The sequence below is a fragment of the Alosa sapidissima genome, chromosome 12 (assembly GCF_018492685.1).
Source record: "Alosa sapidissima isolate fAloSap1 chromosome 12, fAloSap1.pri, whole genome shotgun sequence".
Classification (NCBI taxonomy): Eukaryota; Metazoa; Chordata; class Actinopteri; order Clupeiformes; family Clupeidae; genus Alosa; species Alosa sapidissima.
Genome location: NC_055968.1, coordinates 23,643,184 through 23,654,605, shown reverse-complemented (window position 1 = coordinate 23,654,605; position 11,422 = coordinate 23,643,184). Strand labels below are relative to the sequence as shown.

Genomic DNA, 11,422 nt, shown 5'->3' with positions numbered 1-11,422 from the left:
GAGCCTGCTTGATCGGCTCATTCTTGCCGCAGATGCTCATTTTCTGCCTTAAGTTGTGACATCATCTCACGGAGCTGCTGCAACTCCTCTTCCATAATAACAGTAGTCAAAATCACAAAACTACAACAAAATACACCCTACCTTAGAGGGAGGTTCTGGAATTCCTGGTAATGAGGCTGCTGCCTTGTCTCCCTATTAAACACAAATGCACATAGACCCCAAAGAACACAAACTGTTTCTAAAACAGAGGACAAAGTTGGTAAGGACAAGAAAGCAATAGCATGAAGCAACACACGTCTCATAACACATAACAAAGACCATGTTCATTAGCCACACAGTGACCTTTGGGCTGCGCACCACGCCGTATGGCTCGAGTGGCCCACTAAACCAGATAGAGGCGCTAGGAGCAGGGCTGAAGCCTACCGGGGTGCGAGGGGTTATCAGAGGAGAGAAGGTCCCGAAAATCCACACCACACGTGATTACTTCAATCCAAAAGACAAACACCTTGGGGCCCCCACGCAACCACTTGGGCTCACAGCTCCTGTCGAGAGAGAGAGAGAGAGAGAGAGAGAGAGAGAGTCCACAATGCACAGCTTACAGGACAGGTACACCGGTTTAGTGGTTTTGGTGCATCAGAACAGGACTTAGCTTAAATAGGGCGGCCGACAATATCTCCCCTCTTTGCAGCGCGATATCCTAGGCTAGGTGGACAACTGAGAAAAGAAGTAAATTAGCATGCACGCACACACACATACACTAGCACAGACAAGCACATTCACCACATACACCAGCATGCACCAGTACACACACACGCATGCACAAACTCACACAGGACTCGCACTAACCAGGGCCCAGTTAACACTCCACATGCATACATGCATAGACATGCACCGATCACGCACCACGATAATCGTTAGGCTATTAACAGAGCCGAGAACCCAACGTTACAAACACAAGCCCGGTCATGCACTGCGAGGAGATACAGATGAAGAGGCGGCGAATGGTCGTCAGACTGACAGGCCTCCTCGGAAGTTAAATGAACATCAATTAAATAAACAAACAGTGGAGACAAAGCAGCAGACTCATCTGTTGCGGAAACAGGCCAAAGGCCAGCACGAACACCGCCGATGCTTCTGCCAATCTGTAGATGTAGTAAAAGCTACAGTTACAATATTGTTTGTTCTAAAAATAGACACAATACAAACTTTCCGTTTACGTACCGATTGGCTGATGGTTCCGTCTCCCACTACCGGTGCCGAGATAACGCCTGTGCGGCTAACACTGCTCACGACAAGCTAAATAAGACAGAGGGATCAGGATAGCTAATTGGGCAAAGGAAGAGATAGAAATACCATACAGAGGTAGCCTACCTGAGCCGATAAGGTTCTCACACCCAAATCCGGATGGCAACATTCACTACGAATCCACACCGGGTTAAAGCACAATGGAGCTGCTAACAATAACAAACACACAAACAGTCACGGCTCCGCGTAGACAGGCATACGCGAGAGAACACCAATCGCTTACCTGCTGGCAGTAATAGGGAGGGAAAGTAATCTCATCGCCATCTAGTGGTTGCGTTCCCAGAGTTTAGCGGAGTGGATGGGTTTTTTTGTTAGAAAAAATATATCTCGGTGCACATTGGGATCTTAATTAAATGCCTTCCATATGTTAGGCACTGGGGTCACCTCTATTGCTTCAAGTAGTCATACCTTATTTTAAGGATCAGTTGAATTGTTTTGAGTTTTTGTCGTAACACGGTGATAAGGAACTACAGCTGCATGTGGGCGCTTAATCTCTAACTGATCAATACGCAATTTGCTTAACTGGCTTAACATATTTTTGTAATAACGGAATGTGATGTAAACCGCGTGGTGCTAACCTTTATGTCAGGACAACTGATGTTGTGCTTCTACTCACATGAAGAGCTAGCTGTAAGTGTTAAGTTTCAATGCTAACCAGGCTAATAAACAAACCATGCTACCATGAGTAACGTTGAAGGGTAAAGTCACGTGACTTCTTTTGTAGTTCGTTTATGAAACAAAAGGAGCAATTTCGATTTTCTTAAATAAGGCAAAATAGGGTCTGACATTTTCACAGTTAGAATATTATTACTGTATAGACACTGAAAAATATTTTTGGTGGATAACATCGCTGATTTGGCTTCACAATATTTTTTTTATATGGGACTTAACATTGGAGCTGCTCTTCGATAGGAACGCAACCACTTGGGGCGCTGGTTTTCACTTTCCCTCCCTATGGTACACACACGCGACCCACGTCCAACAACACTGACCAGGAAGTCCCTCCTCCAGGGAAAGGTGGAAGACATACAATCAGGGGGGCTGACTTCCTTAAATAGCACTGGGCCTATAATTACCCACCTGTCCATCCAACGGATAATATTAGGAAAACACCACCAGAGGGAGGTGTATCCTGCTACACTATCAATAGGTCCACCATCAAACAAAATTATTTAACCAGAAGTTCCATTCCACTGTGCTACATTGTTTCAATCCTAGCACTTTTTAGAGGTTAAACTCACATTTCTTGATGGTTGCATTCTGCAAGATCATGTATGATGCAATGGCCTATACAGCTGTTGGGAAACAGAAGAAAGTAATTAAAGCCTTACTTAACACCTGCTAACATGTTATTTCAGTGTCTGGAACACATGTTTATACAGACAGAAAATACAGATAACATATTTGATGATGAAAATATTATGAATGAAATGTGTCTCTTTCTCAGTCCATCTCTTTCTCCTGCTGTATGTGTGTGTTTTACGGTTAATATTATTGAGTCAAAACAAAATGAAAAAGACAACGATATCTCCCAGTGGTAGAATTATGGGAGATTCTGAAATTAAATATCACCTTTTCCACAGGGACAGATGTGGGTTTGCCTTAGAATGTTAGTGAGCCTTGTCAGCCTGCTTCAAATTCTGTCACATTTGCAAGGAGCAGGGACTACGCCAAATGTCACTTGGTATGGCATATATAATGACTCCAGTAACAGGCTCAGCATGACAAAGACAACTGTCTCATCTGCTAAAATGGCACTGATGACAATCTCCATCAGGGAAATATGCCTAGGCTGGATTTGTGATTCATTTTTCAAAAACTAACATGTTTACGAGCATAATTATTACCAATGCGAATGGATATCAAACCTGATGAGAGGCATCATCAATTGTTGTCAAGAAGGGCAACAGAAAGCACTTCTAATGCTATATGATTATAACATTATTTGTTTAGATTCTTATTGTGCAGTCTGTCATATGGTATCTCCAGTGCAACCTCATGCAGGGGAACCAAGGAAAGTCATCTAATTGAAACACCCATTCCCTCAATATAGGAAAAGTTGAAGAGAGAAGCTATAACATTCATTTTGGGGTTGAAAGCCGAGGATAGATTTGACTTAACTCTAAGACACTGCTTTGATCACTAAATGAAACGTATGAGGCTTAGTAACATTTGTTCCTGCTTGCAGTTTTTATTTTTTCTTTAATCTAACAGTCCACAGGGCAGAGCAGTTATCATCTGAATGCTATCTCCAATTCTCCCACCTTCAAAGTGGTTTTACGTCGGAAAGTATTATGAGCCGAGGAGACCATCTGGTCTGACTGAGAGGGAGTCAACAGCACAGGCTAAGACCAGATGACCTTGATAGGACCAGCCTGTGAGGGTCAGAGATCAGAGCAATTATATAACATGCACAAACACCTCTGAATCTCTTGCATACAAATCCGAAGCCCTGACTTAATGTGGCATCGAGTGGAGGATATGAATATCAAAGTGACTAATGCCAGTCGCTTGAGTTGGCCAGTTGGGTCGCAGGAGGCACACTGCAGTGTGCACAAATGAGAGTGTATCAGTTGTCTGTCTATTCAGATTCCAAAGCTTAAACTTGCATCAATAAGCAAGCATTGACATAATAAATAACAACTTCATCTGATGAGTGAGAGAACCGTGAGAGTGCTAAAAATAGCTATCATCCCTTTAGAGTGGAACAATAGGCTTTGCTCTGTGTCAGTTTTTGGTGCATAGTCGTATGTGTGTCAAGACCTTCTATCACAGACTTTTCCACACAGCATGGTTTATTGTGAGTATTAAGAAATGGTCCACCACCCAAAGGACATCTGACCAATGACAACTAAGAGGATATGAACAGCTTATTGGCAAAAAGCCCAGAAAGCGAGGATACAGTATAAACAGATACAAGTAATTGATATACTAGTGACAACTAAATGGTATGCTAGACAGAATAGATGTTATGCTGTGTTATAAAAGACATGAAGACTGGCTTATTAGTTGAAAAAACAAAACAAACAAACAAACAAAAACTGTAGACTGACAGAATTACATTCTTTAGAGGTAATTGTTTTATTTTATTTTATTTGTTATCTTTAACAATACATCATATTTACAAAACTTACTGTTATATCAAATACATGGTGGCTTCTCATAAAAAAGGAAAAGGACCAGCCTCAAAAACAAACAATTTTTTTGCATTTCTGTTGTGGGCTATTTTTAGAAACTTGATGAGTGAGTGTCTCCACACTCTGCAGTGCGTGGAGCCCTCAGCTATTGGTAAATCATTTTTCAGAGCAAATAATTTATTGTTTTCGCCAGAATCCATTCAACTTAAACGATCTCTGAGACTCTCCAAAGAAAATTGTTGAGCCGAAGCATAGAGCTGCGTTTCATGAAGCGGGCCCTAATGACAGATGGCATTTCCACAGGCTCCAGTGAGGTTGGCCCCGCCACTGGAACACCATCTAATTGCCAAAGTGATAAAATAACTCACAACTAACCTTTTGTCTCCCCACCACCGATGGCCAGAGGATAATTGTGAAGCCGTGTCATGACTGTTGGAAAAATGTCAAGAGCAAATTTAAGCACAAGTTCAGACATAGACGGTCGTTAGTTGATTGACAGTAAAGGAAACAACTAGGATAAATATGTGATATACTGTACTTCAGCAAGTACTTAGGGGCAAAGTGGATTGATGCTGCCCTTTCTAAGAACAATAGCTTGGCCTCCACTAAAAGTGTGAATGCTTTTTCACACTCATTTCTGACTGTCAAAGCATTTGCTAAATACAACAAAGTGAAATGTGGTGCTTTTACAATAACACTGAAGAACAAATGTCTGTGCAAGCGCATTACAAGTGTTGTAAAATACTAAATGTTGTTCATTACAGTTACTATCAAAGCTGTGTGATGTACTACAAATCTTTACAAATCCTTTTCTACTCCAAATCCTACCCTATTATTGCATAAATAATTGATGACATTGGTAATTTATGGAGTCCTTAGATATTGTATCTATTGCATCAAGGTGATCAAATGTATTAACTCCCAAGTTCATCTAAAGCATACCGGAATAAATGAATGTAGTTTTAGCTCTTTATTATGTTGGGAGTAAGTCTTTGCTCAGGACTTGCTCATGTAGAAAGCAAATTATGTTCTGGCTGAACTAAGGACACATTACTGTTCTCTTTGGAATAAGAAATCATACTGCCATTTACCCCCTACACACAAGCACCACACCCCCTAAGAAAAAAAAGTCCATTAGTCGCACAGCAGTTGCAATTATCAATCCTCAATCTAATGGTGGCCTTTGACTGCCACCATCCAGTGGCCTCCTGATGGACCTCAAAGTCTCTGACTGAGAAGATAATTAGGCTTAATCTGAACATCCAAGAGTGCCTGCCATCAGGCTTTTACAGCTATGTGCTATATTCAATTTATCATCATGAAAAAGGAAGGCTCAATAGCCGGTGCCTGTCACTGTGGAGATATGCGGTTGAGAGAAAACTGGGTTAAAAATCTTCAAGTAAATCTAGACATGTTATTTAACAATGTCCAGGAACTGAAGGTGAATTCGAAATGTAGATTCATCTGTCTATTTAATCAAATGTTGTTTTTACAAACACTCTCATTGTGAAGGGGCAACACAAGAGAATTTGTTTTTCTTGCTTGTTTACTATCTGTAGCCACCATTTCAGACCAAAGATCAAAGTACAAGCTCATCAAGCGAAACATCTGAGGTGTCTCCCACCCTAAGTAGTAGTAATTTGTATACACTTGTTTTGCCAATTAGATATCCTTCACATTCTACAAACAGTTCTGTCAATGGCTAAGACCATGGTTTCCAGGCAGATATCTGGGCATTCATTTAAAAAAACTGGAACCAGTGGCACTAGCGAGGTCAGCATAGGTCAATTTTACACAACGACAGTTATATGTGTAATCATACTGATCTACTCATAAACACAGACTTAGGTGCAAATAGGTGCATTCAACGTGATCTTACGCAATCTGTCAGTGTCAGCCGGGAGTTAGAAAAGACGGCAGACAAACCCAATCACTCCAGCTGCAGTCTATACCTGACATAAGTCATAGGAGATGTCATGGAATTTTGTTTGCATTGAATACAGTTTAACAGGTCAGCAATGTAGCACATACATTCAGTATCAAAATGAATAGTCATTTGTTGATCAATTATGACTATTGTTGATATTTGGTGGTATTATCAATTTATCATAATAACAGTCGCCCAGACTTGGTGGTTGATGTCACTCAATGGTGGTTAGCACCAGACAAATTTCAAATTTGCCAAAGGTCTGGCTTCTCCCAAGCTAAAGTACATCAGTAATTGAAACATCTAATGACATTACCACATGTGCGTTACTTTCTTTGCTACAAGAGTGGGGTCTGTAATATCTTTACAGTAAACCAACTGCTGAATCAGTGTTCATGTGCAGCATACTACACACATTAAATTTAGCCAGTACACAAGCACTGTTTGCTTTTGTATCCATATAAAGTTCTATTCTTGGTTATGTTTTGAGTACCGTTCCACACATCTAAAGCCTGACTGTTTGTCTGTTAGTCTGTTAGCCTAGAAATCTGTTAGTCTGTTAGCCTAGAAATCTAGACGCACCCTAGCGGCGGCAAATTAATTTGCTCAGCCTGTACATCTAGTATCAAACCATAGGGATTTCTATTGGCTGACGCCGTGGACTTCATCCAATCACAGCGCTCTATTTTGTTAGAGAGTCTTAAGGCGGGATTAACAGGATAACGACAGTCCTGCGACGGTGAACAACAAGGAAGGTGGCTATGGCGAACGAAGAGCGGTTGTTTGAATCGGCGTTGGCGTCAACTTTGGAGGAGTTGGACTTGTGCTTTTCTTTGAAAGTTGAGCAACACAATACACTTAAGTCATTCCTTTCGAAGAAGGATGTATTTGCCGTTTTGCCGACCGGATACGGATATGGTCGTAGCGCTGGCCTATTGCATGCCTAGGCAGTTTGAAAGACAATTCTCTGCCCGCCCCTTGGATTAAGCGAGGTGAATGGTTCGATTCCAGACTATACATTTCAATGATATAGGATGGCCCGCCAGGCTATGACTCTGTTGGAAAATTAAAAATTTAAATTAAACTGTTGAGACAATTAAAAGCCATCTAGTAATTGTGTCCAAAGGGCACATTTATTTTATCCTGATTTTGATCTGATTTGGGAGGCTTACTATTTAGCTCCAGCACACCTTCATAAACATCGTAAAAAATACCTGAGTGTAGGCTACACCAGGGACACCCCCCTCATGGCCACTGTCTTGTGTATTATATCTTCACATCTCTCACGACCACGCAGTGCACCAGCGGGCAGCTAGTCGCTGATGTTGACTTTGAGCTGGTCCCTGTTGCCCCTTAATAATCATCTCACTGGAGCAAATGAAGAGAAGGAGGCATTCATCACAGCAGTCCACCTCTGCTTCTGGCCACAATCTGTAGCATGCCAGGCCCTCACCCTTCACCCCTGACCCACATGTCCTCGCTCACGGTGGCAACACCATCTCCCTATCCCGTGCCATCCATCCGGCAGACACCATCGCTAGTGGGAGTCGGGAAAAGTTGTGACTCTCGGCGTGCTTTAGATTTATTCTTGCGTATATGACAGGTTAACACTGGGGACTTATCTATCTCCTCTCTTGCATTAGAATGCAGTTCAGCAGTTTTTAATGTCAAAAAAGATATATCTAAATTATGCCATTGTCATAACAAGTTCCATTCAACTATGCATTGTTTTATGACACCAATAAAGCTTCTGACAAATAATGTGCATGCCAGACATGGTTCTACATGCCCTATCCAAAAAATATACTAATAATACTAATTAAAACTGTATGTGGCAGCATTTGTTGCATATACATGTAGAAGAGAAGATGAACAGACAATGTGTTTTATGTACACATTGTCCCAAATACCAAATAGAATGAACACTGACCTCATGATTTACTGCAGAATAAATACAAGGGGCATGTTTGGGTCCTGGTATTAAAAATGATGAACAAGTTAAAAGTGACATATTGGGGGGAGGAGGAAGGACACTGACAGATTCAGTGCCAACATGAGATCTGCAGTTAAAAGAAACCATTAGCATAAATGTGCACAGATATGGGAACTAAAATGCTGGAGTAATTTCTGGTTAGCTGTATAGCAAGCTGAGATATGATTGTATGAGTGGCTGTTTGTATAGCTTTTACAGGTATTAAAGAAGTACTATGCAAGTTTTTTCTTTACCTTAATATAGCTTACAAACCATTTTGATGGTAAACAAACTGGTAATAGGGGAATCGTTCACCCAGCATAGCCATAGAGCATACATGGAAGCGACAAGGAAATGGAGAACCAGCCTTGCAATTTATTGGAGAAATCCGGCGAGTTTTCACATAGATCTCAGTTTCTCGAGGTCACTGAGTACTGTCAGTAAGAAAAAAACGAAAACTATTTATTTTAATGTGTCGCTGTTACAGTGTACCTAGCTAATTAGGTACAGTGGTACAACCTGTGTAACAACATGTACTATCAGGTACTATCATTGTACTTACATTATGTATTTGTGAATACAGTACCTACATATAGTTGTTACATTGTAATACTGAGTGCTTTTACAAAACTTTGCCAATTTGCCTAAATTTTCATCAGAGGCAAAGAGCTGACCTGAGACCTGCTGGATGGGGTAAATCTGGTCATGATAGATTTGATATACAAACCATTCTTAGCTCCATGTCAAAGCCTCATTGTCTTCAGTGTACATGTAACAGCTGTGCTGCTACAACCTTGTTACTCTTTGATACAGTGGAATAAACCTATTAAGTGTACCAGTTAATTACTTGCATGTACATATAACATGTATGTTGTGTCTTTGATGTCTTGGAACAGGTCTACTAATTCACTACATAGTACAGTATATCAACTGTGTTGGTACACACTTATTGCTCTTTGATACAGTGGCATAAACCCATTAAAATTAAGTGTACCAGTTAAGTACTTACAGTACATGTATGTTGTGTCATTGGTGTCTTGGAACATGTCTGCCATTACCCTACGTAGCACATGTATCAACTGTGTTGGTACACATGTATTACTCTTTGATACAGTGGCACAAACCCATTAAAATGAGTACTTACATGTACAGTACATATTGTGTTGTGTCATTGGTGTCTTGGAACATGTCTGCCATTACCCTACATACTGTAGTACATATCAACTGTGTTGGTACACATTTATTACTCTTTGATATAGTGGAATAAACCCATTAAAGTAAAGTGTACCAGTTAAGTACTTACATGTACATATTATATACATCCTGTCAATGATGTCATGCATCCTGTAATTGATGTGTTGAAACGTGTCTGCTGTTACACCACACAGTGCATGTATCAAAGAGCAATAAGTGTGTACCAACACAGTTGATTTATGTACTATGTAGTGAATTAGTAGACCTGTTCCAAGACATCGAAGACACAACATACATGTCATATGTACATGTAAGTAATTAACTGGTACACTTAATAGGTTTATTCCACTGTATCAAAGAGTAACAAGGTTGTACAGCTGTTACATGTACACTGAAGACAATGAGGCCTTGACTGGAGCTAAGAATGGTTTGTATATCTAATCTATCATGACCAGATTTACCCCATCCAGCAGGTCTCAGGTCAGCTCTTTGCCTCTGATGAAAATTTAGGCAAATTGGCAAAGTTTTGTAAAAGCACTCAGTATTACAATGTAACAACTATATGTAGGTACTGTACCCACAAATACATAATGGAAGTACAATGATAGTACCTGATAGTACATGTTGTTACACAGGTTGTACCACTGTACCTAATTAGGTAGGTACACTGTACTGGGATGGCGCAGGAGCTGGTGACTTCAACCCACAGTCTTCAGAACCACCAGTCACCAAGCATAGCTGCTCCTAATGGTATGATGCTATTTCCTATTGCCACTATAGTGAGCATATTTTGTCATTCATTTTAGAAACGCCAGGTTGACAGTGGGTTATGAAAGTTAATAACAATTAAGTTACTCAAACTTGTTTCATTTTCTTCTCTCCAGTCATTTCCCATTCTAGAGCAGATGGTTCTGTGCAACCTCTCCTAAACTGGTATTCCGCAAGATGCAGCACGGAAATAGGAAGAGGCCACTCAATGACTTCTGATACAAAGACTTCAAATGGTAGGAATATTCCATCTTTAGTGTTTTGCTACCCCTTCCGTAGTTTTTTCGCTTTCAAATGACCCATCGTCAGTCTTCAAAGCAGAATCAGGCTTTTCTAACTGGAAGCAAGACGGTGGCTTCAAAGACCATTCCAAATCAGACCATTGTAAAAATAGTTGTTGAAAAAATTGTGTAAATATGATGTAGTTGTTGCTCACATGCTCTGTGTGTGTGTGTGTTTGTTTTAATGTACACAAACTGGCAGTGAAAGTGGTTTTTCTTTTCAACAAAAGGGGAAAGAGTTAAAGTAAAACTTGTTTAATTGAACGAAAAATGTGTGTATGATGATGTATGATTTCTGTTTAAAATATCAATGTATTTCCACTGAAGTGCAAATATTAATACCTATCCTTGTCTGTTTTAAGTGGGTATACTGAGATGGTGATGCTTTTTAAGTGGGTATACCAGAGACTTCTAATGAGGAGACACAGCACTCAAAAAATCCTCCATAGAAATGCATAGGGGCTAGTTTGTAACGCTGTCTACACATATCCCACCCCTTCCTCTGCAAAACGTCGACATGTGAATACATTGAGCCAATCATGTGGTGTGATGTGAATACATTGAGACAATCATATGGTGTGTTGTGAACTTGCCGCTGGAGCAAGATTGGTGTCGTGAAGCCTTGCGCACGCACATTTCTGCCGAATAGGATGCCCGATGAGTGCCCAAAAAAGTTGCAATATGAAGGGACTTGCCTAAAAGGACTTTGGGTATACTGCGTATAGTCCTGCATATCACGTAGACTACGTGCCTCTGCCTTACTGAACAAGGGATTTTCTGTGTATGGATGTTGACCGGTTCTTGGCCCCTCAGTGTATGATGTGGCCCCTTTGTGGCC

At 40.6% G+C, this 11,422-nt stretch overlaps 1 long non-coding RNA gene across 1 annotated transcript; it reads right to left on the bottom strand.

Annotated features, from left to right (window-relative positions):
* Positions 1-435: 435 nt before the first annotated feature.
* LOC121678524 lies at positions 436-1,445 on the bottom strand. Its single transcript, XR_006021258.1, has 3 exons — positions 1,372-1,445; positions 1,222-1,296; positions 436-714 (listed from the first exon to the last, which is right to left on the bottom strand). It is a non-coding gene; the product is annotated as an uncharacterized LOC121678524 (long non-coding RNA).
* Positions 1,446-11,422: the final 9,977 nt, after the last annotated feature.